Below are 5670 nucleotides of genomic sequence, written 5' to 3'. Positions count from 1 at the left end.
TCTATGTGCTTCATTTTTGTTATTTCTTCCTGTGATTTCCTCAGATTTTCTGATATTGTTTCCTCAATATCCAATTTACTAATTATGCTCATTATTTCCTTCATATTTGTCTGCTAATTCCAACACCTTTGTCATCTCTAGGTCTATAATTAATGACTTTAAAAAATTCATTAGTTATTAGTCACTTTTTTATATCTAGTAATAAAAATGAATATTATGGTGGCTATTGTGAAATATCACTTTATCAAAAGCCAAGATTTTTTTTACAAGTGATGGTTTGGTTTTGGTAGACAGTTTACTAACAGTTTTGCTTCATTTTCCAATGGTCTGTAAAAGCTTTGTAAAGGTAGATATGAAGTCAGTCTTACAGATATAGAGTAGATGCACTTCTACTGCATTCTGATGTCTCAGATAAATGCCTAATTTTTCAGTGAGGTCTCTATGTGCTGCTTAGTATTCCTCCAAGAACATAAAGCTATGTACATTTCTATGGCTGCTTCTCAGCACCACTTCTTCCCATACCGTTCCCTTTCCTATACTTGTAGCCTAACTGGCAGCCTTGAACTCTGATTTCTGACGACCCATTTCAGTGACATCGCTCTTCTCTGCTTGCACAGCCCATCTCCGCATCATTTCTAGAAAGTGCCTCCAGGCAAAAGGCTGGAACCATCAGGAAGCTCACTTTCTGTCTTTTCATTCTTTCAAGTATCACACCCCTGTGGTGCCTGTGTTTCATTTTTACAGTTGTTTATGATGGAAAGGTCATACTGAAGACACCAGTTACTCTATAAGAGAAATGAAAGTTGATCTTGACAATATTTTACTTAGCATTGTAGTTATTCTTGTTTATGCCTTATATTTCTTGTGAGACCAGAAGCACCCTGAGGGCAGAGTCCATGCATTCTTTATCTTTGTTTTTTTTCTCCAGAGTATTCTACACAGCCTAAATACTATTTATTATATTAGTTATTTAATTTGATTAAATATTTAATGAGTAAATCTTTAGAATAAATAAATGAAATGAATGAAACAAAAACACTTTATGAGTTTTTGAAATAATTTCAAAGGCCACAAAATCTGTTACACAGACTAGTTTTCTTCAACTCATTAGTTCCTTTATTTTCTGCAACAATCATGGAAATAACTAAGTTCTTCATACTACATTCTTCCCCTGCTGCACATAAATTTATTATAATCAGAAAGCATGTGAAAAACTGAGAAACAGGAGAAAACAATCACTGAACACCATTTGGTAATAGGAGTAATTATTAGGAATCAATTCAAACATTCCTTTTTATCTTTTGAGTAGCTTTGCTGGTTGTCATTCTTTATAGCTACTAAAAAGTCCAGCTAGAATTTGTTTTCTTGGTCACACAGGCAAAGATGATGTTTGGAGTTTAGTGGTCAAGAAAACCCTGGTGACTGCACTTATGTTTGTTTTTGTTTAACTTGTGGACAAAGACTTACAGATGAATGTGAAAAATAAATCCTCTTTTGCGAACTGGAAGTCATTGTTAAGTATGAGTTTTGATACATGTAAGAAGGGATATTATGATACCTGAGACAGTTAACTGATGAGAGTATTGATAACCATAGAGGTTGGTTCCAGGTCAAGCTCAGTGGCTCATGCTGGCAATCCCCATACCTTAGGAGACTGAGATGGAATAATTGCTTGAAGTAAAGAGTTCAAGATCAGCTTGGGCAAGAAAGTAACATCTTATCTCCACAAAAATTTAAAAGTTAGCTGGGTATAGGGACATGTGCCTGTAGTCACAGCTACTCAGGAAAGGGAGGCTGAGGCAGGAGGATTGAGTCCAGGAGTTGGAGGCTGCACTGAGCTTTGATGGCACCACTGTACTCCAGCCTGGGCAACAAAGACAGAACCTGATTCTTAATTTAAAAAGGTTGATTCTAAGACTGTAGAATAGATAGTTAAAAAGTATGGGATATGAGGGAAATCATCAGCTGTATTGATTTTGTATTCCAAAATTAATGTTGACTTGATAGATAAGATGGCATTTTGTTTAAAAAGCTTTCATCTTGGGAACATGATGTCTGGAGTTAAAGGCATATTCCACACATCTGTACTATTCTTGAGTGTGATTGCTTAGGGTTTCAAATTGAGAATCAGGCAGGTCAACCTGTACTATAAATGACCCTAAAGTACATTGGTTGAAGAAATTAGACCCCACAGATTCTTGATTTTTCCATAGGTGAGTTGTGAAGTCTTCATCAGTATATCCATGTGAAAAGGAGATGACAGAAACCAAAATAAAATAATTATGGGGTGACAGGACAACTGGATTAAAATAAGCATCAGTTTCATTAAAAAGGGCCAATATGAAGATAAATATTTTGAAGATAAATTTTGACACCAGTTCTTTAGGGGATCTAAAGTGACCTTGATGGGCAGTGAAAGAAATCATAATATGGAATTCCTCGAATAAAAGTTTATTGACTTTAAATAATTTTGCCTAATGTTACATATATACAATGTACAAAAAAGCACTTCCTTACACTGTTAAAGAAAAGAAAGAAAGAGAACCCTGATGAAGCCACACCTGTTTATGGCACGTGTGTTTAGAACACACGTGTTCCATGTACTAAGGGTCAAAGCAAGAGTCTGCCTCACATGAACACAGATATTTTCCTTTAAGCTAGAAGATAAACTTTATTTTCACTTTTTAAGATTCTCAAGGTCACTTATAGATGAGAAGCTAGAAGTAAAGGTTGTTGCATCATATGACATCATTTCTAGAAAATGAGCTTGTCAGCAAGGAATTACCCTAGTCATTTTTAAATGATTCCAGTTAATAGAGTTCTTCAGACATTTCTTCTCTGTGATTTTCTCTCTCATCTACTTGAGCATTTTGCTATTTCTCATACTTGAATAATTCCTCAAGTCTCTCATCTCTTCTCCCGTTCCTAGAAATGTCATGTAAACTTGGAGATCACGCTAACTCCACATGTTTCCCAGCTTACCCGATCCTCCATTCTGCTTCTTAGTCAAGCCTTGTCGACTTCCCTGTAAATCCCACACAGAAATTGTCCTTTATACCTGATAACCTCCTGAATACAAAAGCTACATTTTCCACTGCTTGCCAAAATCTTTCACTGGATATCTGGAGAACATTTTCCTTTATGTGTCCATTGTGAACCAAATGAGAACAAACACTATATTGTCTTCTCTTTTGCCCTTTTTACCCATTCTGCAAATTACCCTACGTGACAACTTTGTAGAATTGAAACTCAAAAATTGTTCTGACCCTTTTTCTTCCTTTATGCCCTCACAAACTAGTCACTTTTCTAAAGATTCTCTGCTACATGTCCTGAATATGCATCCTGGACATCTGACGGACCCTGGTGTCTCTTCCTGTCATTAATCTTGCATGTGACTTCCATCTCATAGGATTGATATTTTTTAATTTAGATAACAATGATGTCATTTTCTGTTTTTAAAATTCCAATAAAATCTTCAGTGTATTTCTGTCATTAAATACATGCATCTTAGTCCAACATTTAATTGTTTTCAGTGTTCTCCCTTAAAACAGGGCTATTCATTTTTCCTTTATCTCCACTGTTTCTCCTATGTGATTCTTGTGCTGTAACTGAAGTGAACTATAAGCAGGTTCCTAAATATTTGTTCAACTTTCCCAACACTTTGCCATGGTTAATGCTGCTCTGTGTACCAGATGTGCTCTCCATTTCTTCCTTCCTTTTATATCAACCTGCTAACATCTTTACCCAGCCTTTATTTTATCTTTTTATTTTTTATTTTTATTTTTTATTACACTTTAAGTTCTAGGGTACATGTGCATAACGTGCAGGTTTGTTACATATGTATACATGTGCCATGTTGGTGTGCTACACCCATTAACTCATCATTTACATTAGGTATATCTCCTAATCCTATCCCATCCCCCTCCCCCTATCCCGTAACAGGCCTCAGTGTGTGATGTTCCCCTTCCTGTGTCCAAGCGTTCTCATTGTTCACTTCCCACCTATGAGCAAGAACATGCAGTGTTTGGTTTTTTGTCCTTGCAATCGTTTGCTGAGAATGATGGTATCCAGCTTCATCCATGTTCCTACAAAGGACATGAACTCATCCTTTTTTATGGCTGCATAGTATTCTGTGGTGTATATGCGCTACATTTTCTTAATCCATTCTATCATTGATGGACATTTGGGTTGGTTCCAAGTCTTTGCTATTGTGAATAGTGCCACAATAAACATATGTGTGCACATGTCTTTATAGCAGCATGATTGATAATCCTTTGGGTATATACCCAGTAATGGGATGGCTGGGTCAAATGGTATTTCTAGTTCTAGATACTTGAGGAATTGCCACACTGTATTCCACAATGGTTGAACTAGTTTACAGTCCCACCAACAGTGTAAAAGTGTTCCTATTTCTCCACATCCTCTCCAGCACCTGTTGTTTCCTGACTTTTTAGTGATTGCCATTCTAACTGGTGTGAGATGGTATCTCATTGTGGTTTTGATTTGCATTTCTCTGATGGCCAGTGATGATGAGCATTTTTTCATGTGTCTGTTGGCTGCATAAATGTCTTCTTTTGAGAAGTGTCTGTTCATATCCTTTGCCCACTTTTTGATGGGGTGGTTTTATTTTTCTTGTAAATTTGTTTGAGTTCTTTGTAGATTCTGGATATTAACCCTTTGTCAGATAAGTAGATTGTAAAATTTTCTCCCATTCTGTAGGTTGCCTGTTCACTCTGATGGCAGTTTTTTTTTTTTTTTTTTTTTTTTTTTTGCTGTGCAGAAACTCTTTAGTTTAATTAGATCCCATTTACCAATTTTGGCTTTTGTTGCCATTGCTTTTGGTGTTTTAGACATGAAGTCCTTGCCCATGCCTATGTCCTGAATGGTATTGCCTAGGTTTTCTTCTAGGATTTTTATGGTTTTAGGTCTAACATTTAAATCTTTATTCCATCTTGAATTAATATTTGTATAAGGTGTAAGGAAGGGATCAAATTTCAGCTCTCCACATATGGCTAGCCAGTTTTCCCAGCACCATTTATTAAATAGGGAATCCTTTCCCCATTTCTTGTTGTCATCAGGTTTGTCAAAGATCAGATGGTTATAGATGTGTGGTATTATTTCTGAGGGCTCTGCTCTGTTCCATTGGTCTATATCTTTGTTTTGGTACCAGTACCATGCTGTTTTGGTTACTGTAGCCTTGTAGTATAGTTTGAAGTCATGATGCCTCCAGCTTTGTTCTTTTGGCTTAGGATTGTCTTGGCAATGCGGGCTCTTTTTTTGTTCCATATGAACTTTAAAGTAGTTTTTTCCAATACTGTGAATAAGGTCATCGGTAGTTTGATGGGGATGGCATTGAATTTATAAATTACCTTGGGCAGTATGTCTATTTTCACAATATTGATTCTTCCTATCCATGAGCATGTAATGTTCTTCCATTTGTTTGTGTCCTCTTTTATTTCACTGAGCAGTGGTTTGTAGTTCTCCTTGAAGAGGTCCTTCACATCCCTTGTAAGTTGGATTCCTAGGTATTTTATTCTCTTTGTGAATGGGAGTTCACTCATGATTTGGCTCTCTGTTTGTCTGCGATTGGTGTATAAGAATGCTTGTGATTTTTGCACATTGATTTTGTATGCTGAGACTTTGCTAAAGTTGCTTATCAGCTTAAGGAGA

The 5670-nt window shown here is 36.3% G+C and overlaps 1 non-coding gene across 1 annotated transcript; it reads left to right on the top strand.

The window, feature by feature from the left end:
* The first annotated feature begins 1423 nt into the window (after positions 1–1423).
* On the top strand, positions 1424–1551 carry LOC115900591. The gene has a single exon (XR_004060263.1). It is a non-coding gene; the product is annotated as a small nucleolar RNA SNORA40 (small nucleolar RNA).
* The last annotated feature ends 4119 nt before the right edge of the window (positions 1552–5670 follow it).

Source organism: Rhinopithecus roxellana, chromosome 11, assembly GCF_007565055.1.
Source record: "Rhinopithecus roxellana isolate Shanxi Qingling chromosome 11, ASM756505v1, whole genome shotgun sequence".
Classification (NCBI taxonomy): Eukaryota; Metazoa; Chordata; class Mammalia; order Primates; family Cercopithecidae; genus Rhinopithecus; species Rhinopithecus roxellana.
Note: the sequence above shows the minus strand (reverse complement) of the source record. Positions and strands in the feature narration are given on the sequence as shown.